This window comes from Neofelis nebulosa, chromosome 10, assembly GCF_028018385.1.
Source record: "Neofelis nebulosa isolate mNeoNeb1 chromosome 10, mNeoNeb1.pri, whole genome shotgun sequence".
Lineage (NCBI taxonomy): Eukaryota > Metazoa > Chordata > Mammalia > Carnivora > Felidae > Neofelis > Neofelis nebulosa.
The window spans coordinates 34,544,821-34,571,447 of record NC_080791.1 but is presented as its reverse complement, the minus strand read 5'-3'; the positions used below and the strand labels follow the sequence as shown (position 1 = coordinate 34,571,447).

Sequence of the window (26,627 nt, the reverse complement as noted above, 5' to 3'; positions counted from 1 at the left end):
TCTTGAAGCCAGAGCCAAGCCAAATGTCATCAGAATTGCCTGCGACACATATAAACATGGGTGAATTCCTCTTCTTGAGGTCCCCAAAATATCGTGAGGTTCGTGCACCTGCCAGGAAGTGACAGTCTTCACTCATCTGAAAAGGCTGCTGAGAACTCTGTAAGCAGTATCAGGCCAACATTTCCAATGGGCTCCACAAAGTCAACCTTAGTTCCTTATAGCTGTCTGGTCATATCTGAGTCTATGCTTGTCTCTCTCAAATATGACATTCCAGTCAAAGACTTGGTAATATAATCAATTTCTAGTAATGTCCTGTTACAAAGATAACAGATCCGCATTGACCTTATGCAAATAATTATATTGATATGAAATAAAGAATATTCACCCAGAATATTCTGAATTTCAGAGGGTTTGGGTAGGGAGCAAAGCTAAATGTTTGAATTTGTTCACAAAGGGATATCTTATCATATTTCTGTAAGTCATAAATATCTTAAGAAAAAAATTCCTCAATCTGGAAGAGCAAACATTAGAGAACCAACAATGTTTCAAACAAGAGTCATAAAAAGCAATAATCATCTTCTTCAATTCATTCAGTGCTATGTTATTAATTCCTGTTCTGTGTGAATGCAGCTTTCCCCTTAGTTCCAGAAATTACTACCCAGTTGAGTTTTATGATCTTAGAGATATCAGAAACCTGTATTTGTTAGAAATTCCTTTTCATGAATCTCCTTGAAGATGAAACACATTTTACAAGAGGATAAGAACAATAACTATAGATGATAAAAAAAATAAAAACCTCAGAAATAGACATGGTTAAAGATCTGATGAGAGTCCATTGTAATGCAGTTGACAAGGAAATCTAGATATTTCTATGACATAACCTTTTAATAATTAAAATGTCAAGTGATGACCTTATACCAGAATATATTAAAACTTTAGGAATTTCATATAATTTCTAGAATAGTTATAGCATTTACCCTTCCAATACAACCTAAGGAGATGTATTATCATTTGTTTGACAACGCTTCCCAAATAACTTAACATACCAAATGAACAAGCCTAATTAGTAGAAAAGATTTCATTTAGAATTCAAATCCTGGGAAATTTGTCTAAAAACTTCAGAAAGTTTTAAAGCACAGGCCTAAATAGGAATAAAGATAATTATAAATTTAGTATTTATATTTAACCAAGGTGGCATTAAGGGATTCTATAGAAAATTATACAATTGTTAGAAAAACTTAGCTCATATAATATTGAGAAACTTCAGTTTTCTTAAGTAATTAAAGACCTGATAAAGACAAAACATAGAAACTTTTGTTTTCTGGGCAGAAAAAAAAAACACTTTGTTTACAATTTCTTACTGAGATCAGGAGAACATCCAAGAAAACTTCATCTTTGTAATAGAGAGAAAAGATGAATCTCATTTTTATACCAGTATACTTTTAAAATCCATTCATTACAATCTTAGTTCTGACCACACAAAAAATTATTTTCTAAAGTTTTTTTTCATTAACCTTCTACAATTTTCTTTTTTATTTAGATTTTTCCCCTGAATGTATTTCCATTCCTTATACCTTTTTTTAATCAAAAATGCATCTGACTTTTCCTACATATAGAGCTACTTCCCTTATTTCTATCAGTGTTAATTACATTTACCAGAATTTTAATTCTTAGAAACCTCAGTCTCCAGTGAAAATTAAGTAGTAACCTATTGTGAACTGTTTGTTACACCAGAGTTTTTTAGAACCGTAGTTTATGAATACATTTCATAAATTCAAAAGCCAAATATTTTTCAATAGTACAATCTTTCAATAAAGCATAAGGAATATTTGTTAATAAACCCAAGTATCCTCAGTTTCTCTGCAATAATAAGCCAAAAGCAGACAAACTTATATTCAGTAATCAATACTTTCATTTTTTTAAATAAAAGACTTAGATATCTAGTGAATTCAATCCAATTTGTCATTTACCTTAGCAAAACTTAATCCTTTTTTTAATGTTTATTTATTTTGGGTGGGGGCGGGGTGAGGATGGGCAGAGAGAAGGGGACAGAGGATCCTAAGGAGGCTCTGTGCTGATAGCAAAGATCCAGATGTGAGGCTCAAACTCACAAACGCCGGGATCATGACCAGGGCCAAAGTTAGATGTTTAACCGACTGAGCCACCCAGGTGCCCCAACTTAACAAAGCTTTAAAGTTACAGATTACTGAAGATTTTGAAAGCTATAAATCTTTTTATTTACTCAATCTGCTTGTTCTTATCAATTACCCATAAAATGTTACAAGACAGACAAAATTATCTATCATTTTAGGTCATCTTTTTGTTGACAAATTGCAACAGAGATAACATGAGCTTATTCAATCTTTAGTAAAACTTGGTAGAATAAAAGTTTTATTTTAATGCTGATAACTCTAAAGACATGTCTATTTTAATTAAGTCAACAGACTTAAATTAGCATTAATACCAAATGTGCTATACCATCTTCAGTAGAAAGTAATTTGTTCCCTGTGGTCAATTTTACTTGAGCTCCTATGTGGAAATCTGAAGTGGGTGGTTTAAGTCCAAGGCAACTCTGGGGCCCCTTAATGCTGATTTGGTGCTTCAGTTTGAACCTCATAAGGAGGCAACCCATCAGCTTGGGGTGTTTTGTTTTGTTTTCCTCCTTGGTAGCAAGTGTAGGAGGAACAGGGGACAATGGTGCCAGAGGCACTGAAGATGGTATAGGAGCCCATTATGCATGAGCCATGAGCATGCTGGTGCCCAGACAGGAGGAGAGGGAGCTGGAAACAGCAAGGCGGGAGTGGAATAAAAGCACAGAGGGCAGAGGAAAAGGATTCCTGGTCCTAAAGCTCATCATCTTAGACACATGCACAGATACCTTTAAAAAAAAAATGAAAATAGGCAATTCATGTTGGGCCAGAGAAGACAGGGCACCTTCCTGAAACAAAACGAGTTTCAGCAGCTGCTTGGAATATTCCTTAAAGTCCCCATCCCAAGGTGACTAACAAGACAATTGGCTCCAATTATCACAACCCAGGAAACCAATGAGGGAGAAAACCCCACAAACAATAAGAGGCAGGCAACATTTGTCCATTCCTCTCAAGATATATTTCAATCTGACACAGAAAAGAAGAAACAAACAAAGAGGAGACGAGTGACTCAGGAAAAATAGAAGGAGGTTATTCATAGGATCTTGGCAGCAACCTATTTATAAGAGAGACAAAGGGAAGGCACATAGAGAACTTGTCAAAACACAGGTAAGGGGGCAGAATAACAGAAGTAGAAGGGCCTATTGATGGAAAGAGGGGAAGAAGGTGAAGAGAAGGGTATCCTCAGCTTCCTAAGGAGTATGGACAGATCAGGGTTTTGGTACAGGGCCATAAAGGCCTAACCATATGAAACTTTGGCCCATTATACAGAAGAGATCAAGTTGTAATATGGTGTTATAGTTAAGACTACTATTTGTTTTTTTCAGATATTCCCATCCTCTAGTTTATATTCATGCCAATATAAGTACACTTGGGAAGTGTTACAAAAGAAGTACACTTGGAAAGTTAAGCATAGGAGTCATCAGGGTCAAACTGGTCCTAATTTCTCAAGATGTATCTCAAGGGAGTGTCAGATGGGATCTAGGATTGGGTATCCACTTAAAGGAAAGATAGACAGTGACAGTAACCTGAGCTAGAGACATCCCTGCTGAACCCCTAGACAATTGCCTTGGATAGAAAGGGACTCCCTCAAATTATCATTCCAGGTTCAGATGGGCATCCCTCACCTGCAGACCTCTTTGGCCTAGTGCACCTCCCGAACAGGGAACACCCGCTCATCCTTTCTTTCAGTCTACAGGAGTTTCCTGAAGAGACAAGTCTCCCCTGCACTAAGATGGCATTTAATCTGGCCAAAAAGCAATTTTTGTTTTCTTTTTTTAGGCCTTTTAATGGGAGCTGATCCTAGTGTCTCAAGGTACACCTTAAGGGAAAATCTTTGGAGGCATAGGTGGAATTTTTCATTGTCTTTGGGAGAGAGTTGACTCCTGTAAAAAGGACCAACTAAACCTGGGCTCCCATTATTTTCAAGAGGGTACTCCAACCCTCTACTGAGAACCCCAATAGAAGATCTTCATTTGATAACCCCAATGAAGCCCAGAGTCCTATTATACCAAGGGGAGCTGATTTTGTCCTAGGATATCAACAGGGCCTTAATTAAGAAGTATCTTGGAGAATTCTTATGGTGAGTGGACTGGGGGCATCCCCATCCCCAGCCTGCTGTCCATTCATCTCATCACAGTGGCTAGCATGCCCTGTGATGACCTGGTGTCCCAGGGCCTGTACCTCATCTTAGCACTGCAGTTCTAAGAGTGTCAGCCTTCCTGAAACCCCTCAACAAGAATGATAAAAATCATGTCCCATAAGTAACTCTGAGAGGACATCATCTTGACTCCAAGATCTCTGAATATTTCATTCCCCTCATTCTGGTAGGCCTCTCAACAGTTAGTGACAAATAATGGCAGCCAGGGATAGGGGTCCCTTTGATGGTCTAAAATATTTCTTGTCAGACCCACAGAAATCTTTTGATCTCTTCTAATTTGCCACTAGTGCAGGTAGAATCAACCTCTATTTTCCAATTCTCTGAATCCCTGAATTGCTTGGATTGAATGGCATTCAATTAAGTGGTGAACTGAGGCAAACCCACAGGGAAAAATCTCATTGGGCAGGATCCCTTGGTACGAAGTAAAATGCCTTATAACTTGTTAGTTACAAGATCTCTGGGATAGGTGGCAGAACACCTTGCAGGTTTCTTTGCCCCACCACCAGCACAGGAGAATGTGGAAGTAGGTATGAGAGGAAGCATGGTGATGGTGGGGGATCACAGCATCTCATACCCAAGAGACGTGGAATAGAACTTCTGGACACTGCACAGCATAAGGGCAAGCCTCTGCCACTCTCACTTTTCAAAGTGAACTCCAACGCATTCAATTTGCCCAATATTAGCCTTGAGCTGTCCCACTTCCGCAGTTGTCAGAGAGAGCAGATAAACATAGTTGGTCAGAAAAGATGAGATAAATAGCACGAGACACTAACACTTAAGGGAAAGATCCACAGAAATATTTCTGATGAGATAGAGACAGCCTGAAAATAATGGACAGTCACTTAGGGATTAGTGTAGTGGATCTCGGTGTGGTGCTTGTGAGTGTTACTTCCATGAGTGGCTGTGAAGCACTCTTTAACATGTCTCAGTTTCACCCACTGGACGTTTAAAACATCCATGGGGGCTCGGAGCACTAGATGGTCAACCCTTATATGTGTGTCCCTGGGTGAGCTGGAAATTAATTACCTTGAGAAGTAGTTCCCTATACAACTGCTACATATCTAGAGGAATGACTTCAGATATTTCCCCAGGGCCCTTACTCACCTAAGAACACCTTTCAGTGGGAAGGAACAAGTGTCTCTTTATTCTTCAGAGCTGAAAATCAGCCTCTCATAAATGCTACCAGACTGTGCTATTTCTGGACAGATCAGAAAGAAAGAGTTAAAAAAAAAAAAAAAAAAAAAAAAAGGAAAAGTGACTAAGCAACTCACCAGCCAGGGGAGGCAAGAGTTGGAGACTCACCAGTGAAGAGGGTTGTGCAACCTGCTGTTACCTTGTTCCTTCCTGGTCCCCAAAAAGATGCTGCTGGGTGAACTGGGAAGTCCTCATGCCCTGAGGCCTCAACCCAGCCAGACCTGAAGGACTCGCTGAAGATTCTTGGACTTGTCACAAGAAAGAATTCAAGGACAGACACGTAGCACAATGAATGACTAACAAGCAGGAAAGTTTATTAAAGTGAAAAGCATACTCTGGAGATATAAGAGCAGGTAAAGGAATGAGAAAGAGAGCAAGAGAGCATGCAGCAAGTAGGAGCATATGCTGCGTGCCCCAGGGGCTGGATTTCTATTTTTTATGGATTGTTGTTAACTAGGGTTGGAATATTCATTACTTGGGGAAGGAAGCAGGGTTTCTCACTTTTTCTTTCTTGATATAGCCAGGGGTTTCCTGTCATGGCATGTGCCATTTTGAGCCTGTCTGGTTTGATCCAGTTTCTTGTGGAGTACGGTTAGGATAAGTCTCTGACCTTCCACAGCTGGCTGTAACTTCTTCAATGCTGACCTCCAGGTATCCCGTTAGAACCTAACTACCTGCCTACTCTAACAAAAGCATTTGGTCTGGTGACTATTCCACTGGATATAGAGAGACTGTCAGATAATGGAGTTGGAAAGAAAAGAGTATAATCAGCCTCAGCAAAAGGTTTCTGAACACTAATTTTTGGCAAAGGGAAGCCTTAAAAAAGCCTCTGTTCATAAGTGTGGTGCTGTAGGTCTGTAAAGGAGCAAACAGGTTATAGTTTAAAGGACAGAACAAATTGAAGTAGAGCAAGGAAGAGGGACAGGAAAAAGTGTTAGGAGGCCACTGCTATTGCTTAATGAAAGAAACCCCAGGCTGAACTTCAGTATTGAAGATGGATCCAGATTTGGCACCTTTTCTGAGTTATAATTGTAGAGTATAGTGAAATATTAGTTGGAAAAGTTGGGGTAAAAATATATGTCAAGGAGGGGCACCTGGGTGGCTCAGTCGGTTAAGTGTCCGACTCCAGCTCAGGTCATGATTTCACGGTTCGTGGGTCAAGCCCCACATCAGGCTCTGTGCTGACAGCTCAGAGCCTGGAGCCTGCTTCAGATTCTGTGTCTCCCTCGCTCTCTGCCCCTCCCCTACTCATGCTCTGTCTCTCTAATCTCTCAAAAATAAATCAATGTAAAAAAATTAAATATATATCAAGGAAAATAGTACTTTATATTTTGTTTTATTTTGTTTGTTGTTTTTCCCCCGAGTAACTACATGGATGAAAAAGCCATAGGAAAATGGGTAATATTGAAAAAGTTGAAGTTATAGGGTGACACGAAAATAATAAGGTTGAGGGACCTGCAACATGTCCATATGGGTATATTGATTAGACCCTTAGAGTTTTGGAAGATAAATCCTAGAAATGGGCTACTGATGTTGGTAATTAGACAGTGAAGCATGTGTACTGATTATCTACTGTAAGCCAGTAATTTGTTCATAGTTTAATTCATAGTTTAGTTCATAGTTTAATTATCAGGCTGCTATAACTTTAGCAAAGCAGTTTTCATAGAATGGTACAAATGGTACAAATGGTACAGAAGTAAATGAATTTGTGTACCTTGTGGGAATGTATGGACATGTGTATATAAATATGAAATGTGAACTTGGGAAAGTAATGTCTGTGATATTTGTCTTTTTAATTGGATAGTAAAAGGGAGCATATGCCATTTTTTTTCTAGAGGGGCTATTCCTATTTTCTGATTATGTGTTCTGGTGACAGATGTCCCCAGAAATGTGTCTACAAGCTTTTCTCCAAGGCCAAGGGCATCCTGTAGACACTGACAAATAGGTTATTAAATTACCATATACAAGATTAAAGCTGGTGATAATTGCAAACCAGAAAGTAATTGATGATGCCACACAGTTTGTCAATACTCAAATCCCTAGTCAACAGTATGACTCCCTAAAGAAAGGCATCTTCCTACTGACCCTTTGTTACTATGTATTGTACCAAAATTAAGTCACAGAGTTTAGAAAAGACATGAGATATTAAAATTGTTTATACATTTTTGTACGAAATTCTAGAATTATCTATTAACGTCAGTCATTTTCCTATACCTGGGCAATTTTCTGTAATTAGAAAACATATAGTTATCAAACTAGACATTCAAATGTTGTACATCTTTCCTCTATTTGAAATTTTCAAATGTACTCTCTTCCATGGAAAACTATGGGGTGAGGAATTATGGAACGGTTTTAATTCAAGTCATTTCCTCCCATGACACACATGTATATGAATTACAGAAGGCTTAAGCATGATGTTCTAAGCACCTCAGTTAGTCTTCAGTTTTGAAATTACTCTCTTAAACAGAGTAAAAAAAATCCTTTAATTTCATTGATGTGAAGCAAATCCCCCTGCTTCAATTAAGAGCAATTGGAGGGAACAGTGATAACAGAAGTCCACCTCCTAGCAGTGTATAACTAGACAATTAGGGACTCTGGCAGTGAGCCAGACTGTCAGGCTGTTTTTCATGGCTGTTACTTTACTGACAGTACCTTCATGACATTTGTACCTTGACACCAGAAGTGCTAACAGCTGCAGCACCAGTGGTAGAAAGGCAGGAAAGACCTTTTTCAGCTTTAGTTGCTCTCACAGATTGTCAGCACCCTAAGAGAATAAAGTCTGTAAAAACTGACTTCAGCCTGCTATATCCTTTGTGAAGATTTTTGGTTTGGTTTCTGAAAAGCAGTTTTGTTCTATGACATTGGACTTAGGGGAGGTATGACTTTTTCAAGATAGCAGACACGTGTGGTAAACGTGTGACAAATGGCAGTAACAAGGTTGGTCTGGGAGTTCATGGTTTTGTGAAATGAAATATTTCAACAACCAATTCTATGCTTGGTAATTTGCTACAGGCAGCCCTTTTGACCCCAAACTGAGGAAGCCAAAAAAGACTAAAGACCAAAAATTCTAGTTATCTTGAAGTTGGATGGTATCCATAACTAAGAGTGACGGAAGTAACACTGTGACTTGTAGTGGCTGTTACTAATGGCAGAGCTTCAGACTGTCAGGAAATGAAAAAGGTCAGAAGACAAGTGCACATATGTGAGAAAAGAGTTCAAATGATAAAAGATGAGATGTGATCTTAGAAAAGTTTATATTTGGAATTGTACCAGTCTGTCTTAGTGTTTTTAGGGTTATTCTTGGCATATCAGTGCATCACTAACATTTGGACATACTCTTGAGAACCAAGGTCCAAAAAGGCATACACTACTATTTACTATCAGGGTGCCAATATGCACTGATAGCTCTTTCTTCATAAATTAAGTTCCTTTCTTATCATTTTAGTGTTCCTACCATTTTGGCCTGAGAAATTCAAATAATTATTTAATGAAATATAATTAACTTGCCATAATTGGAAGAGAATTTAAGAGACATTTTACAACAATTAAATTACTATAATACAATTTCCTATAAATGTTTTGATACTAATAGCATATGCGGAGTGTATGAGAATATAGATCTGAAAAGTTTTTGTAAAATGACTGTATTTTTAACTTCACCATAGCAAAGCTATCTCTGTACTTTTCTGAGTATAGCACTTTGTTTTTATTGATATTTCAAATATTCCACACATCCAATGTAAAATCTTTAAACAGTATAAAAATCCACAAATATAAGAGATTTAAGAGAAATGAGTAATCTATTAATAACTTTAAGTAAATCAAAGTAAAGGAAACAGGAAATGGAGAGAAAAATTTATAATTAAGCAAATTCAATCACCATATCCATTAAATTTGTTTTCTTCATGTACATTCTGATGTTCATAGAAGTAAGAGAACTATGTGATTTTGTGTATAATTCAGTATGCTCACTCCCGATTCCAGGATTCTTTCTAATGTAATGCCCTGGGCATGCTCAGGAAGCTAAAACATCAGAGGATTTTTCCTTTGGCACTTTGTTGTGATTCATGTCAAAATGGAAACTCCAACTTGTGTTGAGAGAATATAAATACATTGGTTAGATACGATAGAATTGCATCATAGTAATCTCAAGAACTTTGGAGAATTAAATACATTCTTTTTTTGTTTTATTTTGTTTTGCAATTAACTCTCAATTGAACAATCAGAGAGAAGCCTTGGAAAAAAGACCTATGCTTCATCCAAAATGTCCACAGGGAAGTCTGCACAATTTTTCCATTCCATTGCTAATGAGTCATTTTCACCTGACTCCTGCTCCCAACACTCCCTCCTCCCCCCAAAGAACCAGCTGTCATTTTCCACAGCTGAATGAGTTTGGTACCAGACAGGTGGTGGCAGGGTGGGGAAGAAATTGTGTCAGTGGGATGTAGTTAATCTGGAATTAGGATGATCCACCTGGTATCATTAAAAACTGTGTCATAAATAGTTCACTACAATACAGTTAAGTTAAAGTTAAGGTTTTCAATATCCTTGAAAAGTCAAGAATGTCTAACATTAATTACATATTTGAGAAGTCATCTTCATAGTACTAGACTAATGAAATCCATTTACAAATGACAGAATTTTATATCTTATTTATAGAAAAAGTGGATTGGACTGTGCTATTCTAGATTCTGACATTTACTTACTCTTTAACCTCCTGTGTGCTATAGGCTGTCTGAAAGAAAATTTGTCTTGACATCAGTAAAACCAGGTTGAAGCTTACATGGTCTAATATATTTGGAAGTGTGTTTTTATAAACTATGGTATTTAATATGTGTATAAGTATGTAAAATAGTATTGACATTGGAATTCATTCAATAGACTGTTTTCACAACAACCTGGTAAACATGTCTGAGTTCCATAATGCAGGAAACAAGATCACTAGCCACATAACTCAATACATCTCCATGACAGTGACTATGACCATCCACTCCTGATTCAGTTCTTCTGTTTTCTTCAGCTTAGAAGTCATGTCCCTCTTGAAAGCCTTCTCCAGAATGCTCAAAAATGGGCTGGGTGTTCTCCTTGTGATTCCATAGCACTAGGTTGACCTCAATTATAGTACTTATCATACAACACTGAAATTGGTTGTTTATCAGTCTTGCTCTCTCACTGGATCTGTGAAGGGCAGGTGTTTATTTTGTTCACATTTGTACTTCCAAGAACTAGCATGGCGAATAGCACATAATTGTGCACACACAATTGAACTGTCATTGAACAATTGAACTGTTATTCTGGCTGCAGCATGAAAAACATTTTAATATGAGCCAAGAATGGAATACAAGGAGATCAATTCAATAGCAAATGCAGAAAATATTCTCATTTAAACAAGTGTGGTCATGGAAATGGAGAAGTTAAAGATCTGAAACGTACATAGGGATAAAATAAGCATGATATGGTAAATAATTGATATTATGGGTAGGGAAGAATGTGATATCAGAGATGGCCTTAAAATCTGTGGCTTTCACAATGGAATCATTCCCTGAGATTTAGATCCCAAGGAAATGTGGTTACTGTTACTGTTGGAGGAGTTGATGTGGTAAGTAGATGTAGTTCCTGGACTCAATTTTAGAACTATGAATATAGTCATAACTTTGAGAAACACAAGGGAAGAAAGGTTCTAAATTTGGAAGTTGTTTGTATATACATGGTATATTGAAGTCAAGAATTGCCTAGGAAGAGATTATAGGGTAGGAATTAAAGAAGGTCGGGATCTTTTTTTTTAAATGTGTTTATTTATTTTGAGAGAGAGGAGGGAAGGGGCAGAGAGAGAGAGAGAGAGAGAGAGAGAGAGAGAGAAGGAATCCCAAGCAGGCTCAGTAATGTCAGCACGGAGCCCGATGCTTGATATGGGGCTCCTCTCAGGAACTGTGAGATCATGACCTGAGCCAAAATCAAGAGTGGGGTGCTTAACCTCCCGAGCCACTCAGACACCCCAGCCAGGATCAACTGTTGATGAATTTCACACGTAAGAGCCTAATAAAGGAATCTGATTATGCCAAAGTTCAGGAAAGCACAATGGGATATTGAGAATGAATGTGGATATCAATGGGAAAAGAATGAATGTGAGGTGTGAAAATGAAGACAATAAGTATAGATATCCCTTTTGAGGAATGTGGTTGTGTTTCATGACAGTGAAATAAGGCAAAAATTAAAGATACGACATTAAGAAAATGTGATGCTTAGTTTTATGTGTCAACTTGACTGGGCCAGACATTATTCTGGGTATGTTTGGGAGAGTGTTTCTGGAAAGTATTAACACTTCAATCCATAGGCTGAGCAAAGTGGAGTTCCCTCCCTAATGTGTGTAGACCCTATCCAATCAATTGAATGTCATAATAGAACAAAAAGACTAACTTTCTAGTGAGGGAGAGAGGATTCCTCCTGCCTTCAAGTCAAAACATCAATTTCTTTTTCCTGTTTTCAGATTTGAACTGAAACAGGCTCTTCTTTGGTCTTTAGACCAAGGCCTGCCAGATTTCAGACTATATCTATAACATTTGACTCTAGTGGTTCTCAGGTCTTCAGAATTAGACTGGGACAATACCACCAGCTCTCCTGCACCTCCACGTTGCTGACTCCAAATATTGAGATTTGCTCTCCATAATCACATTTCACATTAGCCCAATTCCTTGTAGTATATTTATATAAAGATATCCTTATTGGTTCTCAGAAAGGATGTGTGTGTGTATGTATGTATATGTGTTTGTGTACACACACACATATATTTTTTTAAGATGGAGGAGATGCATGTATTTAAATACTGTTAAGAAGGAGCCCCTTGGTGTCTCAGTCAGTTAAGCGTCTGACTTCAGGTCATTACTTTGCAGTTTGTGAGTTCAAGCCCCTCGTTAGGCTTTGTGCTGACAACTCAGAGCTTTGAGCTTGTTTCGGATTCTGTGTCTCCCTCTCTCTCTGCTCCTCCCTCGCTCATACTCTCTCCTGAGAGAGTTTCTTTCTCCTGAAAAAATAAAAAAAACATTATTAAATAAATAAATACCATTAAGAGTAATCCCTTTGAGTCTCTGGTTAGTAAGGTATGTGATCAAACCAGAGAATCCCGTGTTCCCTTGTCTACTGATGTACCCTCTTTTGTTTTTACATGTGGCCATTGGTCCTATGCAATATCATACAAGGTCTATGTCATGGCTCAAACACTTGGTAACTTCTTTGAGAGTAGTACTGGCTGAAGACTTAAGGGTAAGGGAAAGAAACCCATACCTAAAATGTGTGTTGATTCTAGTCAGGGAGAATCCCTTCCCCTTCCAGGTTGGAATCAATGTATTTATCTTGATACCAAGCAGCTGGTTAAAGTTTTCATGGAATAGGACCAAACTGGTGGAAGACAGTGGGAGCTCAATGTAGGTTGGACATTGTATAGTGGTAGTAGTTGGATCCACTTTATTGTGTAAGTTCTTATGTTCATGGGCCCATGCCTAACCTCTGTCTTTAACAAGGTTGCCACTTTGTTCATGGGTCCACATGCAAATATTAGACTGGCTGATAATGGAGACTGGCTTTAATTAGTTGGCCAAACCATTCTGTGTATTTATTTGTTTAATGTCTCTTTCTCAGTGGATGGTAGAGTGTCCAACCTCATATGTAAACATACCTTAATACAATAACACAGATTAGGTGGATTAAACAACAGAAATTTATCTCACAGTTTTGGAGGATGGAAGGACAAGATCAAGGTGTTGTTAGGTTTGATTTCTTCTAAGGCTCTCTTCTTGACTTAACTTTCTATGTCTTCACATGGTTATTACTACTATACCTATGAATGTTTCTGGTTAAAAATTTCTCTTCTTATAAGGACACCAGTCATATTGCATTAGGGCCTACCTAAAGGCCTCATTTTAATTAATCACCTCTTTGAGACCTTATCTCCAAATATGGTAACATTCTGAGGTACTGGGGAATAGGACTTCAGCATGAGTTTTGGAGGGGCAAAACTGAGCCCACAACACCAATCTTTTAATGGTTCCCTTTAGCCCTAGAACATTGACCCAAGACATTTGCCACTGTCCACTTTTTTTTTTTTTACCTATTCTTAGTTTAGGTTATTTCTCTTTCAACAGAAATTGGATGACCAGGTTCATTATTTCTTGAAATAATCCCCAACACACACCATCCCCTACCCTTCACCCCTAACCCAGATGTCTTGCAGAGTCAGCCTGTCATTGTATGTGCTCTTTTCAGGATACATATACACACTTAAGGGCACCTCGTTTCTTAATAGGAATTTTAATATGCAAAGAAGTTCTTAAGATGGGCAAGTTATTTGAAGAATAGAGTAGTGTTGGATATTGTATTGGAATTAATATATTGTCAATAAATAAACATTAACAACCAATTAAGTTTTAAACAGAAGCTTTTTTTTCATGTTAAATTCATTTATTTGTTTTTCTAATCATTGACCCATTAGAGATGAAAAATTGAAAGCAGATTTTATTAAAGGCAGTCACCTGCAAAAAGTTCTAAAAGATAAACTGAAAAAAAGAAAGATACATGCCACATGCTTTGGAGGTAATTTGAAAAAGAGGAATTTAGGAATGTAGAAAAGGAAAATGTTAGATGCTTTTTTTTTCCGCAATTTTAAACCGGTTGTAAAGGACTGTTTTTTGTTTTTTGTTTCCCTGTGTACAAAGCAAAACGTATGCTAAAGTGAAAAAAAAAATGTAGACTCACATAAGATAAATTCATGTTGACCAAAGGTGAGTGAATCAGGGTTATGGATAATGAGACAACACACCTTCTCTGATTAATTCACCTAGGATTTCTTGGTGAAGTTTGATCTACTTTTAAAAGAAATGGAGAAAAAGATAGGTTGGCAAAGGTCATAAACTTTTACAAGGTAGAACTTGAGATATAGCAACTAACATGTAAAACTGAGTTTAGAAAGAACTTTCTCATCTATTATTTCTTGAAACTTTTATTATAATCCTTCGAGCAGGAAGAGGATCTGACATCATTATTTGCATTTCAAGACACTAGCTTAGAAATGCTAAATGACTTTCTCAAGATCTAAGAGTGTGGCAGAATATGACTGACTTCAGATGTTGTTTCTTCACTACAACATACTGTCTTAAAAGACAGGCATGAGCTTACTTAGAATATGAGTGGAAGGCTTTGTTTATGAGAAGAAAACTGAAGGAGGGAATTTAAAAACAAGAATCATAACAACACAACTCTTAGTTATATTTTCTTATTTTGTTATATTAATTCATAAAGTGGGAAAATAATAATTAGTGATATTTATTAAATGCTCAATATGTACCATGCATGTTGGTAAACTTCTGTGCATTATCTCATCTAATTTTCTCATTAATTCAATGAAATAGGAGACAAAAATAATGTGTCATATATTAAGACATTATTGTCATTAATGGAAACACAGAATTCTGACTTTTACATAATTACTCCCAGAGACAGCCCAAACTGAAAGAAATATGATTCTTTACTTAGTTGCTTAGGTGGCTATCACTCTGCCAAAGTTTAAAAACTTTAGGAAAAAAAAGTTAGGTATTTATCAATTTAATTAATTTTTTCAAAGAAAAAAAATTCTGGTTTCATTGATCTGTTCTAGTGTTTGTTTTTAGTTTCTATATCATATATTTCAGCTCTAATCTTTTTTATTTCCCTTCTTCTGCTGGCTTTAAGCTTCATTTATTACTCTTTTTCTAGCTTTGTTAGGTGTAAGGTTAGATTGTTTATTTGAACTGCTTCTTCCCGTCTGAGGTAGATCTGTATTGCCATATACTTCCCTCTTATGACCACTTTTGTTGCATCCCAAAGGTTTTGGAACTTAATGTTTTCATTTTCGTTTGTTTCCTTGTACTGTTTAATTCTTCTTTAATTTCCTGGTTGACCCATTAATCCTTTAGTAGCATGTCCTTCAATGTCCATATATTTGTGGTCTTTCAATTTTGTGTGGGTGTGTGATTGTCTTCAAATTTCATGACATTTTGATTAGAAAAGATACATGCCATGATCTCAATCTTTTTGTATTTGTTGAAGCCTGATTTGTGACTTAGTATGTGATATATTCTGGAGAATGTCCCGTATATATTTGAAAAGAATGTGTATTATGCTGGTTTAGGATGAAATATCTGAATATATCTGTTAAGTACATCTGGTCCAGTGTGGCATTCAAAGCCACTGTTTCCTTGTTAACTTTCTGCCTGGGTAACCTGTCCATTGATGGAAGTGGGTTGTTAAAGTCCCCTAGTAGTATTGTATTATTGTCTGTTAATTTCTTTACATTTGTTATTGTTTTATATATTTGAGTGCTCCATATTGGGGGAATAAATATTTATACTTTTTAGATCTTGTTGGATCATCCCTTTATTATGATATAGTGCCCTTCTTCATCTTTTGTACAGTCTTTGGTTTAAAATCTAGTTTGTCTGATGTAAGTAGTGCTACTCTGGCTTTCTTTTGATGTCTATTTGTATGACAAATGTTTCTTCACCCCCTCACTTTCAACTACAGGTGTCTTTAGGACTAAAATGAGTCTTTTGTATGTAGCATAATGATGGGTCTTGTTTTATTTATCCATTCTGACACTTTTGTGTTTCCAATTCTGGAGTCTCTATTCTATTCCATTGGTCTATGTGTCTGTTTTTGTGCCACACATACCATGTGTGTCTTAATCATTACAGTTTGTAGTAGAGGCTAAAGTCTGGGATTGTGATGCCCCCGCTTTGGTTTTCTTCTTCAATATTACTTTGTCTATTCTGGGTCTTTTGTGGTTCCATACAAATTTTAAGATTGTTCTAGCTTTGAGAAGAATGCTGGTGCAAGTTTTATTGGGATTGCATTGAATGTGTAGACCGCTTTGGGTAGTATAGACATTTTAACAATATTTATTCTTCCAGTCCATAAGCATGGAATGTTTTTTTTTTTTTTCCATTTCTTTGTGTCTTCTTCAATTTCCTTTCTAAGCTTTCTATAGTTTTAAGCATACAGATCTTTTACATCTTTGGTTAGGTTTATTCCCAGTTATTTTATGGTCTTTGATGCAATTGAGAATGGGATTGGTGTCTTTATTTCTCTTTCTGTTGCTTAATTTTTGGTGTATAAAAATACTACTGATTTCTGTACATTGATTTTGTACCCTGTGACTTTGCTGAATTCACATACCAGTTCTAGCAGACTTTTGGTGGAGTCTGTCATGTTTTCCATATGGAGTATCATGTTGTCTGCAAAAAGTAATGTTTGACTTCATCTTTGCCTATTTTGATGCCTTTTCTTTCATTTTGTTGTCTTATTGCTGATGCTAGGACTTCCAACACTATGTTAAAAAAACAGTGGTGAGAGTGGACACTCCTGTTGTGTTTCTGATCTCCTAGGGAAAGCTCTCAGTTTTTTCCCATTGAGGATGATATTAGCTGTGGGCTTTTCATAAATGGTTTTTATGATGTTTAAGTATGTTCATTCTATCCCGACTCTCTTGAAGGTTTTTGTTAAGAAAGGATGTTGTATCTTGTCCAATGCTTTTTCTATAACGATTGTCAGGATCATATGGTTCTTATCTTTTCTTTTATTAATGTGATGAATCATGTTATTTGCGATTTGTGAATTGATTTGTGAATATTGAATGAACCCTGCAGCCCAGGAATGAATCCCACTTCATCATGGTGAATAATTCTTCTTATATGCTGTTGAATTCGGTTTGGTAGTATCTTGTTGAGAATTTTTGTATTCATATTCATCAGGGATATTGGCCTGTAGTTCTCTTTTTTTGCTGGGTCTCTGTCTGGTTTGGGAATCAAAGTAATGCTGCTTCATAGAATGAGTTCAGAAATTTTCCTTCCATTTCTATTTTTTGGAACTTGAGAATGATAGGTATTAAGTCTGCTTTAAATGTCTGGTAGAATTCCCCAGGGAAGCCATCTGATCCAGGACTCATTTGTTGGGAGGTTTTTGAAAACTCATTTGATTTCATCACTAGTTATGGGTTTGTTCGAATTTTCTATTTCTTCCTGTTTGTGTTTTGGTAGTGTGTGGGTGTTTAGGAATTTGTCCATTTCTTCCAGGTTGTCCTTTTTGTTGGCATATAATTTTTCATAGTATTCCCTGATAGTTGCTTGTATTTCTGAGGGATTGTTTGAAATAAATCCATTTGTAATCATGGTTTTATCTATTTGGGTCTACTCTCTTTTCTTTTTGAGAAGCCTGGCTAGAGGTTTATCAATTTTGTTTATTTTTTCAAAAACACAACTCTTGGTTTCATTGATCTGTTCTACTGTTTTTTTGTGTTTTGTGTGTGTGTGTGTGTGTGTGTGTGTGTGTGTTTAGATTCTATATTGTTTATTTCTGCTCTGATCTTTGTTATTTCTCTTCTTCTGCTGGGTCTGGGGTGTCTTTGCTGTTCTGCTTCTAGTTCCTTTAAGTGTGCTGTTAGATTTTGTATTTCGGATTTTTCTTGTTTCTTGAGATAGGCCCGGGTTGCAATGTGTTTTCCTCTTAGGATTGCCTTTGCTGCATCCAAAAGGTTTGGATTGTTGTATTATCATTTTCATTTGTTTCCATACATTTTTTTAAATTTCTTCTCTAATTGTCTGGTTGACCCATTCATTCTTTAGTAGGATGTTCTTTAACCTCCATGCTTTTGGACAATTTTCAAGACTTTTTCTTGTGGTTGATTTCAAATTTCATAACATTGTGATCTGAAGGTGTACATGGTATGATCTCAGTTCTTTAGTATTTATTGAGGGCTTTTTTTGTGGCCCATTATGTGATTTGTCTTGGAGAATGTTCCATGTGCACTCGAGAAGAAAGTATATTATGCTGCTTTGGGATGTAGAGTTCTAAATATATCTGTCAAGTCCACCTGGTCCTGTGTATCATTCAGGGACATTGTTTCTTTATTGATTCTCTGTCTAGAATGTCTGTTCTTTGTTGTAATTGGAGTATTAAAGTCCCCTGCAATTACCACATTCTTATCAATAAGATTGCTTGTGTTGAAGATTAATTGTTTTGTATATTTGGGTACTCCCGATTTCAGTGCATAGACATTTATAATTGTTAGCTCTTCCTCATTGATAGATCCTGTAATTATTATATAATACATTTATTAATCTCTTGTTAATTTAAAGTATAGTTTATCTGATATAAGTATGGCTACTCCAGCTTTCTTTTGATTTCCAGTAGCATGATAGATAGTTCTCCATCCCCTCACTTTCAATCTGAAGGTGTCCTCGGGTCTAAAATGAGTCCCTTGTAGACACCATATAGATGGATCTTGACTTTTATATTTCTGATACCCTATGTCTTTTGACTGGAGCATTTAGTCCATTTACATTCAGTGTTATTATTGAAATATATGGGTTTACAGTCATTGTGATATCCGTAGGTTTCATGCTTGTAATGATGTCTCTGGTACTTTGTGGTTCCTGCAAGATTTAATTCACAGAGTCCCCCTTAGGATCTCTTGTAGGGCTGGTTTAGTGGTGATGAATTCCTTCAGTTTTTATTTTGTTTGGGAAAACCTTTATTTCTCCTTCTATTCTGAATAACATGCTTACTGGTTAAAGGATTCCTGTTTTCATATTTTTTCCTGTTCATCACATTGAGGATTTCCTGCTATTCCTTTCTGGCCTGTCAATTTCAGTAAATAGGTCTGCTACTACCCTTATGTGCCTACCTTTGTATGTTAAGGCCTATTCATCCGTAGTTGCTTTTAGGATTCTCTCTTTAACCTTGTATTTTGCCAGTTTCACTATGATATTTCATGCAGAAGATTGATTCAAGTTAGATCTGAAGGGAGTTCTCTGTGCCTCTTGATTTTCAATGCCTATTTCCTTCCCCAGATCAGGGAAGTTTTTAGCTCTGATTTGTTCGAGTACACCTTCCACCCCTTTCTCTCTCTTCTTCTGGAATTTCTATGACACAGATATTGTTCTGTTTGATTGAATCACTTACTTCTCTAATTCTCCCCTCATGGTCCTGGATTTTTTTTTTTTAGCTCTCTTTTTGTCAGCTTTCTCTTTTTCCATAATTTTATCTTCTAATTTGCCTATTCTCCCCTCTGCCTCTTCAATCTGTGTTGTGGCCACCTCCATTTTATTGTGCACCTAATTTATAACATTTTTAAATTCATCATGATGATTTTTTAGTCTCTTTATCTCTGCAGCAATAGATTCTCTGCTGTCTTATATGCTCTTTTCAAGTCAGGTGATTAATGTTATGACTATTATTCTAAATTTGTGTTCAGTTATGTTGCTTATATCTGTTTTGATCAATTCTTTAGCTGTCACTTCTTTCTGGAATTTCTTCTGAGGAGAATTCTTCTGTTTCATCATTTTGGCTAGTTTTCAGTCCTTTATGAGTTTTAAAAGCTTGTTATGTGCTCTTCACCTGTGAGTACTGCTATGTTAAAGGGGGTTCATACACTGTCCAGGACCTGGCCATTTAGGAGGTGTTTTTTGGAGCGTGTTCCTTGCTCTCTCTTGTTGTGACTTCGTTTATTTTATTTCCCTACTTGTTGTGATGTTTTGGACCCCCCACCAGATGTGCTTTGATTTGTTCCTTGAAGTAGCCCTTGAAAGGAAAACAAACAGACAGACAAACAGGAAACAAAAATATGCAAACACACAAACAAATACAACAAACAAATAAAGAAAAACAAATAACAAAAAAACTAAAAACAATCCAAAAGCAAAAACCAGAAATACCAGCTACAAGTAAAGAACATAGTGGAGGTGGTGCTGATGGAAGAGCACATATAAAGAGAGAAATGACAGGGGTGGGGCAAAAGAAAAAAAAAATAAACATTGACCAGATAGAGAGACTAAAAGGCTTAATCCAGAGAGAGAGAAGAAAATAAGGAAGGAATCAGGGAAAAAGAAACCAAGATAAAGTTACCCATATAGAAAAACTATACTGCTTGATTATTCCAGAGAGAGAGAAAGAAATGTAAAGAAGAAGGTGTAGAACATGTATCAAGAGAATGTGTTAAATATGTCTGTTAAACATACAAACAACCAGAGTAACCAGCCTAGCAGAGGGAAGAGATAAGAAGAAGAAATGGAAGGGAGAATATATCTATATAACAAGAATTGTCCTGGAATTAATCCAGGCAATGCAGCAGCATTGGTCTGGAGGAGGGGTCTGTCTGGTTCCACAGCGTCTATCCTGCTCCAGTAGATACACAGTTACCTGGCGGGAAGGGGCGTGGTTTGGTGTAGGTTGGTGCTGTCTCCACTGTGCGCCCTGTGGACCCATCCCTGAGTCCCGCCTTGGTGGTGGTGGGGAGAAAAATGGTGACCCTCCAGTCTCTTCTCCATGACTGGGTGTCCCAAATCACTCATTTGGAGCTGTCCTCACTGTGCTGCGGGCACAGGTGAGGCAGTCTGTCTCACTCCACCCACTCCTTTGCCTTGGCACTTGGCTGGGAATTAAACTCCCACTCTGTGCACCCTGGTACTGAGGAAGCACCTCCCAATATGTGGTCCTGGCTGGTTTGTCCCGTGCTGCAGCACTTCAGGGGAGGGGACCAGTTTCTCTTGCTGCAGACTGTGCCCCTGATCTATCACCGAAGCCGGAAGTGGCTTCACTCCTCCCCAGGTGTGTGAACAGGGCAGCTGGCCCCAGTCCACAAATGGGATCTGCATTTAGAGATCCTCTAACCTGCAGTTAGAGGTGAGATCCCTCTCCGTCCCGTTCCGAGGTTTTTTTCTCTTGTCCAGATACTGTCATACACTTCCCCAGCCATTTTTTCTCTTCCTTTTGCCTCTCTACAGAAGGGGATCCCTCCCCTCCATGCCTACACAGCCCATTTTATCTCCTTCAGTTTGCAATCACCCACCTATGGCCCATCAGGTTGTCCCATTTTCTCCCTGGTAGACTCAGTCTCTTTTCCTCCCAGACTCTTGGGGTTCAAAGTCCTTTGGCTTCAACCCTTCTTTGTTTGAGAGACATGGGAAGTATGGATTCCCCTACTTTTCCACCATGTTGACCCCTCCTCAATCTTCAATATTCTTAAAGTATTGACTTATGTTGTATAACATATTTCTATTCTACAAAAAGTTCCATGAATCTATAAGAAGAAAGCATATTCTTCTGTTGGATGGAATGTTCTAAATATGTTAAGACCATCTGCTCTTGTGTGTAGCTTAAATCCAATGCTTCTATATTGATGTCCTGTCTGCATTCTGTGTTAAATGATTTAAACTATTGAAATCTATGAAAATTGGGTTAAAGTGATATTTTTCTGTGTTTATTATAATATATAAACTACAGAGGAAAATTAAATCTTAAAAAAACAATGACTAAATAAATATCTAGTGTTTAAAGTGTTATAAATATGTGTTGGTATGGTTAAACAGTATAATAGTATACAATCATTTCTTATATAACTAAATAGAGCCTGTTCCTTAACAGGTGGCCTTCAAGGATTGCTATTTATGTCATTCAAGACCTACTAAGCATCATTTTTGCATGACAACTGCAAAAAGATAAGCAAGTTTGTTTTTGAAGTTTCTAACTTGGACACTGTTTTCAGAAAGCAGGTACAGTTTTTCTTTTATTAATCTGCCTTTATAACTGAAAGGAATGTTGAAGGGAAAAATACATAAAACCCGCATACATCATTTATGGAACTTCTTAACATTGCTCAGTATGGTAAACTTATTATATACTCAAAATAAGTGTTTTATCTTCAAATTGGAAAAAAAAAGCCTTGATTGTGTCAGCTAAACATTCTACAAATATTCTAGAAATAATATTAATGTAAAATATTTTCCTTATTAAGTTTATGGTTTGCTTATTAAGTTTATATTAAGCACATGAATATTGTGTTAAATTGCTGGAAACAATAAGAGAAATAGTACTCTGATATAGCATCCTACTTCTTCCTCAAATAACATATAATGTGGTAGTGGATGGATGTTGTTCCTTTTGATGGCTTGAATTTGAAGATCATGCTTAAGTTTATATAAGAAGAAAGTCATGGGCAGAATGAGTTTGAGTCATCCCTACCTTAATAGGGAACTTCTGAATGAAAGTGATCTGTATGATTTTTGTGGTGCTCCACATGTTTATAATGCTATACAATAACCCAAACCATTAAATATTAATTGCATCTATTTGCACCTAACAGTCCTTTAAAATTAACACATTAAAATATTTTAGAATATATGATTAATCCATGTTTATATTAATGAGTAAGTGGACATCAACAGGTCATCTCAAATTACATCTACCATGTACTACTTAACTATAATATTTATGATGTATCTTTAGATAACCACCTTAGAGGTAAAATAATTTTTATATAGAATTATTTATTTTTGGGGGCGCCTGGGTGGCGCAGTCGGTTAAGCGTCCGACTTCAGCCAGGTCACGATCTCGCGCTCCGTGAGTTTGAGCCCCGCGTCAGGCTCTGGGCTGATGGCTCGGAGCCTGGAGCCTGTTTCCGATTCTGTGTCTCCCTCTCTCTCTGCCCCTCCCCCGTTCATGCTCTGTCTCTCTCTGTCCCAAAAATAAATAAAAAATAAAAAACGTTGAAAAAAAAATTTAAAAAAAAAAATAAAAAAAAGAATTATTTATTTTTGTTTTTTAATTATTTATCAAATATTGAGAATATCATACCGAATTTTAGGGTATATATATATATATATATATATATCCTTTAATTTGTCAGGTTAATTCAAGTTAACTGATTAAAAATATTGGAAAATATTTTACTCAGCCTACTGCATGTTTTCAGTTTCTTCAGGCTTGAAAATTAGAGTTAAAGAAAGAAAGTAACTAAATCTGAATCTGAGGTAGTTCTGGAGGAGAGTGTACGTGTCAAGCGTTTGACAGTATAATTTTACTTTCACAAGTCAGGCCAAAATTCTGGAAGGTAACTGCAGAAAATTTTATATATCAAGGGTCTTTCATTCATTCCATTAAATCATATCAGCTTGTCATTTTTATTGAAGGCCCTAATTGAAGGCCCGTACAGTACAAGTTATCCTTAAATTAATTTTGTGGAGAAAAGCAACCATAACTTTGACATTTCCCCAAAGAATGGAAAACAAGGGAAGAGAAAAGATAAAGAAGTGGATAGAAAGCCTCTGACAGTGAAAGTCTCTGAGAGTCTTTTCCAAACCATGGAAAAGAATAGATTCCCATAAATTAATCCATTGCTACATTTTAATATTAGACACAATTTTCAGCCAAATTTTTCCATCACAGTTCTATTTGTTACAATGAGAATGATCTCCGAATAGGTTATATATACAAAATAAAATTTAATTTGTGATCTATTTACGAATTATGTATATAAATCTTGGAAGGTGTATAACACATTTTGTCCTTAACTCTTAACTACTAGAACATCTTATCAAATCAAAGCCTGTATTAACTTAGTACTTCTGTGATATCTGTGAATACCGGAGATAAATTATATGTAGACACCTTAATTAGATTTTTTTAATGTTAGAAACCATTTATTTATGGTGCTTGTGACATTTTCAAAGAAAGACAACTGAACACAGCATAGCAGCTGTAGGTAAGAAGATTTTGGATCTAATGCTCACTTCCAGATGGATGATTGATATGCAATTTAAGTTTATGGTAGACATATCAGCAGATGGAAATAGAATGGAGTTAATGTCTTTGCCACCTGTGAGCTGGTGCACTCTATCAATTATGAGCTGAATTGTATTAAATTCAGGTAATTCAACAGAACTCTAATTAATTTTTGAGAGGAGACTTTTTGTCAAGCTATTAATAAATCAAGACTTTTTGTGAAGCTATTAATAAATCCAGGTTTCAAATTGAGAATATAGAGCTTCTTAAATGTACAAGAAACCTATGGAAGCAGCTTTGGCATAGCACAGTTCACTCTTGTTAAGTCACTCTTGTTATTGCTCTGCCCACCTAATTGAAAAGAATATTGGTAGAATAAGAAGCAATTGAAACAAGTGAGACGGACTGAGCACTCCAAAAAGATGTAAGTGAATTAGAATTGATGAATCTGATGAGAGTAGATTCATGGTGTCACTTTAAATAAATCCTATTTCATTCATGTACTTGCACCCAATCTGTCACTATGACTACTAAAAACATTCAAGAGAGACATTGACAGTTTTATCTTGACACAATCAACTAAATTCCTGCCATAATAAGAGGCAACATATATTGAAGGGTCCTGAGTTCATCCTCTAAGAATGAAATGTTTCACTCAATAACTTACACAACTCTTATCCAGTAAGCATTGGCACAGTTCCAAGAGAGCTTCATTCCATTAGAGAAGAGCCTGAGTGGATCTAGGCTTATAGATTTTCAGAAATAGTAGAATTTCCATCTATTGAAAAATATCTATTCCTTACTGTCAGTGTGTGCAGTCATAGAGTATTACAGCTGATAAAAATACTTGGATGTTCTCCCAATTTCAAAAATGGGAATTTAATTTTTATCTTAATTGTCTCGACAATTACATCAAAACTTGAAAGGAAAAAAGAACCTTTTAACTTACATTAGTTGCTACATATGTATTGTGTATGTTAATAGCACTGCTACTTGTTATGTTTACTGTGTTGTAACCAAAACTGATGACATAAAATAATGTGGAAGTTCCATGGAGTTTATTTTGGCTGAATATTTGAAATATTTTTTAAATGGAATGTCCACCATTGTCTTTCTGGTGTAGTGTGTGAAATCTATGGGAATGTACAAATGTACAATTTCTAATGGTCAGTAAGGAGGATGGAATGATTCCGCTATATAAAGTATACAAAAATACTTTAACATGTGAACCAAAACAGAATGACTTAAATAAGTGATTTATCACTGGGCATGAAATATTATATAATTTGAAGTTGTATGAATTTCTTAGATAACATTTATTTCTATCTGCTAGTTGTAGAGGTGGGAGGGGTGATTTGAGTTACTACCAAGGGATTATTTTCAGAATCAGTTTATTCATAGAAGATATGGTGAATTAATATTTCTCAAGTTGGAGTTTCTAAGGAAAGGAAAGGAAACTGGGTTTTCCCAAAGCAAGAAGAAGGAAAAAATAGTAATAAATTTTGATGTGAAAATGTGACAGTGCCTAGGTTTTGTAGTGCATAAACCTTCGCTACCATGATGCAAGGCATTCATAAATTGTAAACATTCAAACACTTTGGGTAGTGTGAATGTGTGCAAAATATCTCATACATAACACTTGCCCAGTATATAATAACTTTTATTAAATATTTTTGTAGTGGAAAAAAATTAACAGAAAATAGAAAATACTGATGTGTAGGCTATGTCATGCTTTCCTGTATTTTTAAATGCCAAGGAAGACTGGGAGTGAAAAGCAAGCAAATAAACAAACAAACAAAAAAAAACAGAATGATTTTTCTGGAGCATGTTTCAAATATAAGAAATATTCTGTCCAATCTTGCTTACATACCTGCAATTGAAACACTTAGCCTGAATACTCAGTTACCTGAACACTTCAAATCTATCCTACAAAATATATGAGAAGATATATCACTACCAGTAAATGCCTGAAATTCTAAAATCCACTTAGTCTTTCTGTATGAAGCCTACTATACAGGGTGAATCCCAGACAGACATTGATTAATAAGATACAGACTTTTCCCTAAAATCTGTCACATGTGCTGAGTGTATTGAGGTGGTTTTGACAAATGGAACAATTATAGGCTTTTGAATAAGGCTGACCCAGGATTGAATCTCTGCTGTAAATTTGCTAACTGTAGATACTTGGCTTAATAGCCATGGACCTCAAGTTGCCTTCAGCTTTAAGAAGTGGATAATGTCTCATTTTACAAGGGTGCAAGTAGGTGAAATTAAGCAAGTCAAATCTATGTATCTATCTATCATCTATCTGTATTTCTATCGTCTATTATCTTTCTATCATCTATCTATCTATCTATCTATCTATCTAATCGTTTCTCTCTTATCCAGGCACACACACACACTCTTACACATATATTTGGAGTTTGGCATATGAAAAGTGTTTAATATGATTACTATTGTAATAGAATGAGTATGATACTATTTTGTCACTGAGTAGGACAAACCTTTATGGAGTCTGATAATTTAAAAAAGAAGAAGAAAGA

The 26,627-nt window shown here is 36.3% G+C and overlaps 1 protein-coding gene across 1 annotated transcript in view; it reads left to right on the top strand.

The window, feature by feature from the left end:
- Positions 1–26,627, top strand: part of CNTN5 (contactin 5) — a 1,390,102-nt gene that overhangs the window by 318,057 nt on the left and 1,045,418 nt on the right. The window contains exon 2 of the mRNA XM_058687390.1: positions 21,949–22,076. The gene's annotated coding sequence lies outside the window, so the exon portion shown is untranslated. The remainder of the gene's footprint in view (positions 1–21,948; positions 22,077–26,627) is intronic.